Below are 11,263 nucleotides of genomic sequence, written 5' to 3'. Positions count from 1 at the left end.
AACAAGAGACTGAAATCGCCACTTTAATGTGTGTGTAAACTAAGAAACCATCAGACACATACATAATATTATATCACTGTCGTACAACTAGGTAAAGAGAATGAAATTCGCCACTTTAATGTGTGTGTAAACTAAGAAACCATCAGACACATACATAATATTATATCACTGTCGTACAACTAGGTAAAGAGAATGAAATTCGCCACTTTAATGTGTGTGTAAACTAAGAAACCATCAGACACATACATAATATTATATCACTGTCGTACAACTAGATAAAGAGACTGAAATTCGCCACTTTAATGTGTGTGTAAACTAAGAAACCATCATCAGACACATACATAATATTATATCACTGTCGTACAACTAGGTAAAGAGAATGAAATTCGCCACTTTTATGTGTGTGTAAACTAAGAAACCATCAGACACATACATAACATTATATCACTGTCGTACAACTAGATAAAGAGACTGAAATTCGCCACTTTAATGTGTGTGTAAACTAAGGAACCATCAGACACACACATAATATTATATCACTGTCGTACAACTAGATAAAGAGACTGAAATTCACCACTTTAATGTGTATGTAAACTAAGAAACCATCAGACACATACATAATATTATATCACTGTCGTACAGCTAGGTAAAGAGAATGAAATTCGCCACTTTAATGTGTGTGTAAACTAAGAAACCATCAGACACATAGGTACATAATATTATATCACTGTCGTACAGCTAGATAAAGAGAATGATATTCGCCACTTTAATGTTTGTGTAAACTAAGAAACCATCAGACACATACATAATATTATATCACTGTCGTACAACTTGGTAAAGAGAATGAAATTCGCTACTTTAATGTGTGTGTAAACTAAGAAACCATCAGACACATACATAACATTATATCACTGTCGTACAACTAGATAAAGAGAATGAAATTCGCCACTTTAATGTGTGTGTAAACTATGAAACCATCAGACACATACATAATATTATATCACTGTCGTACAGCTAGGTAAAGAGAATGAAATTCACCACTTTAATGTGTGTGTAAACTAAGAAACCATCAGACACATACATAATATTATATCACTGTCGTACAACTAGATAAAGAGACTGAAATTCGCCACTTTAATGTGTGTGTAAACTAAGAAACCATCAGACACATACATAATATTATATCACTGTCGTACAACTAGATAAAGAGACTGAAATTCGCCACTTTAATGTGTGTGTAAACTAAGAAACCATCATCAGACACATACATAATATTATATCACTGTCGTACAACTAGGTAAAGAGAATGAAATTCGCCACTTTTATGTGTGTGTAAACTAAGAAACCATCAGACACATACATAACATTATATCACTGCCGTACAACTAGGTAAAGAGAATGAAATTCGCCACTTTAATGTGTGTGTGTAAACTAAGAAATTATCAGACACATACATAATATTATATCACTGTCGTACAACTAGGTAAAGAGAATGAAATTCGCCACTTTAATGTGTGTGTAAACTAAGAAACCATCATCAGACACATACATAATACACCGTGTCCCAAAAAAAACTGAACAACTTTATTAGATTGTAATTATTTTAATAACACACATATAAAAGAATTTTTTGATTTAAAGTAACACGCATAATCTTAAGTTATTTTGGGTACAACCTTTATTTGTGAACCTCAACATGGTTTCCATTGTTGGCAAAAAGATAGTCGATTCGGCTATCTAACTCTGCCCACACTCGATGACGCATTTCCTCATTAATTTTGGAAAAGGCCGTGATAATCCTTAGTCTCAATTCTTGAATGTTTAACACTTTAGACTTGAAAACCTGGTCTTTTACAAATCCCCAGACAAAAAAATCACATGGTGTTATGTCTGGGGACCGTGGGGGCCAGGCTATGGAACCACCGCGCCCAATCCACCGACGAGGGAAAGTGTCATCAAGTGATTCTCTTACAAATAAGTTCCAGTGCGGAGGGGCACCATCTTGTTGAAAAAAAACGTTGGGCTGTAGGTCTTCTAGCTGTGGGTAAGCGTAGTTTTCTAGCATGTCTAGATAAATGTTACCATTAATTGTTTTTTCATTGAAGAAAAACGGGCCAATAAGTCTGTCATAGGAAATAGCACACCACACATTTAACTTGGGACTGTCTCGAACATGTTCCCGAACTTGATATGGTCTTTCTGTACCCCAAATACGCACGTTATGTTTATTCACTTTTCCACATACATGGAACGTGGCCTCATCAGAAAACACTACCTTCTTTAGAAAGTTCTCATCAGCAGTTAAACGATCAAGCACAGTAACTGCAAAGTGTTTACGTTTAAGTTTGTCATCTGGAGTAATTTGCTGCAAAATTTGCAGCTTATAAGGTTTCATTTTCAAATTTTTCTTTAAAATTCTTTGAACACTGGATTTTGATAAATTTAACTCACGTGCTGCAGTGCGAATAGATTTTTGAGGACTCCGTAGAAATGTTTGTTGCACGTTCTCAATAGCTTCATTTGGCAGTTTAGGCCTACCATTGTTTTTTGAATGTTTTATGCTGCCAGTTAACATGAACTTATCATACCAGGCTCGAATGCTGTTCCTTGATGGTGGATGGCGACCATAGCGTGTTCTAAACCTTCTTTGCACTACAATATCTGATTTGGTTTCAATGTACCACTCAACACACTGCGCTTTCTCCTGTGCATTCATAGTGACTGCTTTATTGTAGGTTATGTTTTGGGGTTAAGCAGTTTGAGCAAACAACAATGAAACAGCTGATCTTTACAACTAACATTAAAAAAAACTTTATAAACTCTACCTTCATGTGGTCATGCTTATAATAATCTAAATTTAACTTTGCGGATTTTATTAGGCTTTAAAGTTGTTCAGTTTTTTTTGGGACACGGTGTATTATATCACTGTCGTACAACTAGGTAAAGAGAATGAAATTCGCCACTTTTATGTGTGTGTAAACTAAGAAACCATCAGACACATACATAACATTATATCACTGTCGTACAACTAGATAAAGAGACTGAAATTCGCCACTTTAATGTGTGTGTAAACTAAGGAACCATCAGACACACACATAATATTATATCACTGTCGTACAACTAGATAAAGAGACTGAAATTCACCACTTTAATGTGTATGTAAACTAAGAAACCATCAGACACATACATAATATTATATCACTATCGTACAGCTAGGTAAAGAGAATGAAATTCGCCACTTTAATGTGTGTGTAAACTAAGAAACCATCAGACACATAGGTACATAATATTATATCACTGTCGTACAGCTAGATAAAGAGAATGATATTCGCCACTTTAATGTGTGTGTAAACTAAGAAACCATCAGACACATACATAATATTATATCACTGTCGTACAACTAGGTAAAGAGAATGAAATTCGCTACTTTAATGTGTGTGTAAACTAAGAAACCATCAGACACATACATAATATTATATCACTGTCGTACAACTAGGTAAAGAGAATGAAATTCGCCACTTTAATGTGTGTGTAAACTATGAAACCAGCAGACACATACATAATATTATATCACTGTCGTACAGCTAGGTAAAGAGAATGAAATTCACCACTTTAATGTGTGTGTAAACTAAGAAACCATCAGACACATACATAATATTATATCACCGTCGTACAACTAGATAAAGAGACTGAAATTCGCCACTTTAATGTGTGTGTAAACTAAGAAACCATCAGACACATACATAATATTATATCACTGTCGTACAGCTAGGTAAAGAGAATGAAATTCGCCACTTTAATGTGTGTGTAAACTAAGAAACCATCAGACACATACATAATATTATATCACTGTCGTACAGCTAGGTAAAGAGAATGAAATTCACCACTTTAATGTGTGTGTAAACTAAGAAACCATCAGACACATACATAATATAATATCACTGTCGTACAACTAGATAAAGAGACTGAAATTCGCCACTTTAATGTGTGTGTAAACTAAGAAACCATCAGACACATACATAACATTATATCACTGTCGTACAACTAGGTAAAGAGAATGAAATTCGCCACTTTAATGTGTGTGTAAACTATGAAACCATCAGACACATACATAATATTATATCACTGTCGTACAGCTAGGTAAAGAGAATGAAATTCACCACTTTAATGTGTGTGTAAACTATGAAACCATCAGACACATACATAATATAATATCACCGTCGTACAACTAGATAAAGAGACTGAAATTCGCCACTTTAATGTGTGTGTAAACTAAGAAACCATCAGACACATACATAATATTATATCACTGTCGTACAACTAGGTAAAGAGAATGAAATTCGCCACTTTTATGTGTGTGTAAACTAAGAAACCATCAGACACATACATAACATTATATCACTGTCGTACAACTAGATAAAGAGACTGAAATTCGCCACTTTAATGTGTGTGTAAACTAAGGAACCATCAGACACACACATAATATTATATCACTGTCGTACAACTAGATAAAGAGACTGAAATTCACCACTTTAATGTGTATGTAAACTAAGAAACCATCAGACACATACATAATATTATATCACTGTCGTACAGCTAGGTAAAGAGAATGAAATTCGCCACTTTAATGTGTGTGTAAACTAAGAAACCATCAGACACATAGGTACATAATATTATATCACTGTCGTACAGCTAGATAAAGAGAATGATATTCGCCACTTTAATGTGTGTGTAAACTAAGAAACCATCAGACACATACATAATATTATATCACTGTCGTACAACTAGGTAAAGAGAATGAAATTCGCCACTTTAATGTGTGTGTAAACTAAGAAACCATCAAACACATACATAATATTATATCACTGTCGTACAACTAGGTAAAGAGAATGAAATTCGCCACTTTAATGTGTGTGTAAACTAAGATAAAAAATATAATATTAAAAAAATTGTATTTATTTAACCCTTATGATAACCTCCCATTGTGACCTTTATCAATATTAGTGTCGATACTGATGATTGATTTTTACTTAAAGGGATATTTCTCTAAAGATGTGTGCTTATGCAATGCAAATTTACTTTCAGCTCCTGACTTTACAACCATAAAACGGAATTATTAATCAGGTGACAAACTTTTTTCTGTTTCAAAAGTAATTCGTCGTCGATCAAAATAATTACTTCTTTACAAGTCAGTAGTTTCACATTAAATGGGTGGCTTTTTTGTAAAATTATAAATAAAGCTAGCTTTTAACATGAAAGTTTTTGTGATAGGAAGAGCAGGCTTAATTTTACCACTTTGAAAAGATATTCCTCTTTTCCGTAACAGAGAGCTATTAAAATGATTCTTCTTTAACCCTTTCTGGACGTCCCCCAGAATGTTCGAACGTCAAAAGTATATCTTAATTTTATCTGACTGGAAAGTGCTGCAGTTTCTCGATCAATTAAGTAACTAAATTTACATTACTCTATTTGTAGCATGTACCTTTGTAGACATAATTTAGAATTGGTTTTTATCTGACTGTTAGTGTCACTGTAACTGCTGTAGTGTATCTGGTAGTGCATTCAATTTGGTAGAGATGAAGCTCAAAATATAGAAACAAGTTTATATCCTCTTGATATAAGATACCTAGGCCTACTTGAGACTAAATATATTTTTATTCTGCAAATAAAAATACTTTTAAACAGATCAATATGTAACATAAATTACACGTCGGATATCACATTATTTAGTTCGTATACAAGCAAATAATAAGTAACCAATTGGTAAAGTTTCAACCTTAAACCTAATAAACTTTGTATATTATTTGAGATTTTTATTTAAATCTCAATCATTTAAAGATCCAAAGGTTAAATACTGCCATTTAAATTTGAGTAAAGAGACGTAGTAGTGACGCAGAACACAGCCGACCACTATGCGTGATCCAGCGAGCTGAGAGGGCAGCCACCTGAGACTCCATCCGAACTGAGCGAGAAATCAGTTTTGGCCACATTAGAAGCCTCCCAATCGCAAAGGATTAATTTTATTATTTTTCAAATAAATTTTCCATAAGTATAATTTTTAGTATAGAACAGTTGTATTATAAACAGAATAAAAAATGTTACAAAAGAATAAATGAATTATAAATTCAAACTGCAATTTGCTTATTTGGTCCTGGGATACTGGAAGATACTCTCTGTCAGAAGGCTGGGGTTTTTAGACATACCTATCAAATATTTCCAGGTGTTGAGAAAATCAGTGGAATATAGATACTATTTAGAAGATATTAGCAATTAAATACAATTTTTTTTAAATGAGTGATGCAGGTTTTTCACAAAATGTTTTAATCCTCTCACGGTTTAGTGATGTGTCAACAGCAAACATGTTAACGAAAGGGTCTATTGCCAACACATCAACATTTTTGTAAACCTACCCTCCCCAAAATTGCTACTTTGGGGTATTTTTTAGTATTAAAAATTATTTCCCGGAATTCTTGGAGTCTAAATATATGGAGTTTTCGTTAAAACGAGGTAGGTTTCTCGGTTCAGCCACTATACATTGCGAGTAGTTGGTCTACCTCACCCTGTCTACTTCGCACTCATCATTCAACTGTACAACTTTTATCATCTGGTCAGTGAGGAGAGCAAATAGTGTTGGCAGTTGAATTTAAGATAGTTTAACAATTAAAAACTGCTATCCCAATTTCTTTTTATTTATTCTTTGATGGCATAAACTAAAACAAACAGCCAACATCGTTTCCAAGTAATTTGAGAGCATGAATTGATCACTAATCAATACAAACTGAATTTCGGCTGCTTTAGAAAGAAATATCTACAAATTTTGAAGGTGAAGCAAATAGTCTACATCTTCAACTCAAACTTATGACAACAAAACTGCAGTAAACACAAGCTTTCATTTATCAGATAAAGGTTCAAATAAAAAAGGCTAAAATGCATTCAGATTTGATTTGCTGGACTAAAGAGGAGCTCAACTTTCACATTGAATCAACCCTTCCCACCATATCAATGTTCCAAACCTATGTATAAAATAAAATACAATTTTAAAACTGCTCTAACAATATTCTCAGATTCTCAAGTAGTCCTGCAGACAATATCTGCAACCTGGAAAGGGAAAATTAAAGAATGGGTTTCCGTTTTAATAGTTTATAAATTAATTATCAGTTAAAAGCCATAACCTTACATTGGGTGCCCAGGTACATAGGTCAAAGGAAATGAAGTTGCGGATAAAATTACTACAGTATAAAATTAATTTTCAGACAGAATATAAATATCATTATGAAAGGTGTACGAGGTATGGCTATTAAATAACGGGACTGACGCTGCAGTGGAACGAGTGTGCGCATGCACCAACCAACAATGACCAACAGCTGTGTAGTTTGAGACGGTGACGGGTCTTTTACACTACTAATCGTTGACTCAACGACCCTTTCTGAGAAAATAACAAATAAGACAGGGTCATTTAGTCTAAAGGTCGTTGAGACAACGACCCCATTTTGATATTTAAGATTTTCTACATAGGTTCGTTGTGACAACGACCCAGTAAAATGAATGAAAAGGGTCAATTTACTCAACTGGGTTCGTAGCAACAACGCCACTTTTTGCCAGTTTAGTTTAATATTTCAAAAGATGGGTCGTTGTCTCAACGACCCTAAATTATATTAAATGCTTTATATTGAAAGAACCAGGTCTTTTACTCAACCATTCTTTGTGTCAACGGACCAAAATGGAGAAATGTAATAAGCAATGTGAAGAAGGGTTTCGTAGCGACAACAACCCATTTTTAAACTCAATGGATAAAATATAGTAAGAGGGTCGTTGAGACAACGACCTACTTTTAACTGTTCAGAGGTTCTTTTAGTCTAACTAGGGTCTTTGTGTCAAACTGCGTGCAGCCGGACATTGTGGCGAGATGTTACTGCGCACCAGTCGTACGGCGCTGTATGTTGCGCTCGTATTGATGTAGCGTACATTATTCTCTTGCCACTATAAATTTACAAATGTAATAATTTGTTTTGTATTCATTTAAAATTATATTAATATAAACCCCTTTTAACCGGATACAGATATACTTTATAAGCAGTAATGATAAGACATTACCAAGTAAGAGTGATAAAAATGGAATGCAAATAAATATTAAAAATTGTAACGATAAATAGCAATTCTAATATCAAGAATATAGATCAAATTAATAATAGTAGATAAAAAACCTGGAATAACAAAAAACCTTGTTTTCTTTTATTTATGGTTGGTAGTTGTTAAAATAGCCATATATATATATATATATATATATATATATATATATATATACATTTTTGGTCTGTAGTGGTTATGGATTCTGGGGGTTGTGATCGTGAAAATCCTAAATATCTCCCGGAGATTCCAGCATAAGGTAAATTGCAACTGTTTATTATTACATGCACCTAAAAGTTTCCTTACCACCATTTTGTATTATATTATTTTGTATCAAATGTTTGGTCAAATTTTCAAACATTTGTATCTGGTTTGAAAATTTTTTAAATTTTGAAATAAAGTTTACTGTGCTGTTGGTAGAACACTTTTGCAAAAAGAGTTACGGGACAATGTTTATATGCGGCTTGATAAAAATACAAATACAATTTATAGGGAGATAGAACTTCCCAAAATAAAAGCATTGCCTTATTATTTACAAAGATAATTATATTAATCTTTTAAAATGTACATAAGTTTTCGAGTTTTATATAACTTCGTTACAAAAATACTTTCTGAATGGCAGTTGAATTGAAATATGGCGATATTCAGAGATTACACTGACATTGCGAGTGACATTGGGAGTACTCAAAATAATTTAGTATATTGAAAGGTAAAGGTTAGCAACTTGTAAAGGGTTGCCTTTGATCCGATTGTTTGCTTTTATATGAGGAAATATTAATAAACTATCAGAAACACTCTACAACTAATGATATAATGCTCGGTGGCTCACACTGGATTTAAAATTGTAACATAAAAATCTAAAAATACAGACTGAAGGTCGTTCGACTAGCGTGCGTTTCGGATTACTGTGGACACGGATTCAAAGTGGACAGTTATTGAACGTTTTAAAATGTTGATTGTGGGTGACACCATAGTGTGTACTGGCTAGCGATAGTACTAAAGATTATTTAGCAAGCAATTGGTATAAAGGTGCTAAAATTAAACAGGATATAGTCAACTTCTTAATTTTTTATTGTTGACATCAGTAACTATGGTTATGGAAAGTGAAACGTAATTTCATTCAAAATTTAAAGTCAGACCAAGCTACTGTAAAATTTTCAAAACTGCACTTCAATAATCATCATTTTAAATAAAAACAGTGGATCAATGTATTATCAAGTAAAAATTTCATGCTACAACTTTAAATCTTGTTTAAACAAGAATGTTATTCTCAATAGTCATAATCTTCAGTAGGAAACAAAAACTATGATTAAATCCGTACCGGCTGCCACAATGCCTTCCAAGGACCAAGTCATCAGTGGGAACAGAAGTTTTTGAAGGATAAGGATAAAAAATTCTCCGAATCCTTGTCGGTGACCAGGAGATCTTCCTAAGTACCTGAAACCGTAAGTTTAAATAAACGTTTTCCTGAAAACTTAATAGTTGAATATTTTGCTAGCTGTCTGGATTTCATTACAAGAACCTAAACTCAAAAGTATGAAAATTTTAGTGGAAGAAAATAGTTGTGATGGATTGTCACAGCAAAATTCCTTGTCGACGGTCTAGATCTCAAGCCTGGACCTGAAATTCTCCGAGGCGGAACAACCCTGATGGACTGCTACAGCAAAATTCCTTGTCGACAGTCTAGATGTCAAGTCTGGACTTGAAATTCTCCGAGGCGGAACAACTCTGATGGACTGCCACAGCAAAATTCCTTGTCGACAGTCTAGATGTCAAGTCTGGACCTGAAATTCTCCGAGGCGGAACAACTCTGATGGACTGCCACAGCAAAATTCCTTGTCGGCGGTCTAGATGTCAAGCCTGGACCTGAAATTCTCCGGGGCGGAACAACTCTGATGGACTGCCACAGCAAAATTCCTTGCCGACGGTCTAGATGTCAAGTCTGGACTTGAAATTCTCCGAGGCGGAACAACTCTGATGGACTGCCACAGCAAAATTCCTTGTCGACAGTCTAATGTCAAGTCTGGACCTGAAATTCTCCGAGGCGGAACAACTCTGATGGACTGCCACAGCAAAATTCCTTGTCGGCGGTCTAGATGTCAAGCCTGGACATGAAATTCCCGAGGCGGAACAAACCCTGATGGACTGCTACAGCAAAATTCCTTGTCGACAGTCTAGATGTCAAGCCTGGACCTGAAATTCTCCGAGGCGGAACAACCCTGATGGACTGCTACAGCAAAATTCCCTTGTCGACAGTCTAGATGTCAAGTCTGGACTTGAAATTCTCCGAGGCGGAACAACTCTGATGGACTGCCACAGCAAAATTCCTTGTCGGCGGTCTAGATGTCAAGCCTGGACCTGAAATTCTCCGAGGCGGAACCACTCTGATGGATTTCCACTGCAAAATTCCTTGTCGACCACAATTTCTTATCAAAGATCTAGATGAGTAGCCTGGACATTAAAGATCTCAGTGGAAGAAATCAAATTTTACGGATTGCAACAACACAGTTCCCTGTCAACGGTCGAGATGGCAAGCCATGACCTGAAATTACTAGTTGAAAGAAAATAATTCTATATAAATAGAAATACCGCCATTCTCTTCTTATTGGCTTTGAATGCCATTGTAGGATCTGACATTCTCTTGAATTTATGAATTGATCCAACTTACAGTAGTTACAAATTCTATAACAGCTTAGTAGTCTCAGGTACTGTCTGTACTTGGGGGGGTGGCGGAGGGTCAATTGTGTGAAATAAAGTTGTAAATGAATATGAAAATATTTCTTTTTATTTCAATGAACGATAAAAATCCTTAGTAATAGTTTAAAAAGATAACACACACTATTGTGAATGAGCTTGGTTTTAATGTTCAATAAAACTTACAAAACATTCTTATTCTGGCTGCATTTCACAAAGCTAAAATAGGCTGCATCTTATAATTTTGTCTTTTAGGAGACTTAAAAAACTCTATTGCACTTAAAGAAATACTGTAAAATAATCTCCTTTTTCACCTATAACAAAATTATGCAGTGTTCAATAATATTTATCGTCACTGTGTTAAATAGAAGAAAATAAAAGAACCATTTTTCACTTTTATATTTCAGGGGATTTAATACCGTCTTCAGGAAGTTTTTAAATT

Source organism: Homalodisca vitripennis, chromosome 8 (assembly GCF_021130785.1).
Source record: "Homalodisca vitripennis isolate AUS2020 chromosome 8, UT_GWSS_2.1, whole genome shotgun sequence".
NCBI lineage: Eukaryota > Metazoa > Arthropoda > Insecta > Hemiptera > Cicadellidae > Homalodisca > Homalodisca vitripennis.
This window is presented reverse-complemented; position numbering follows the sequence as displayed.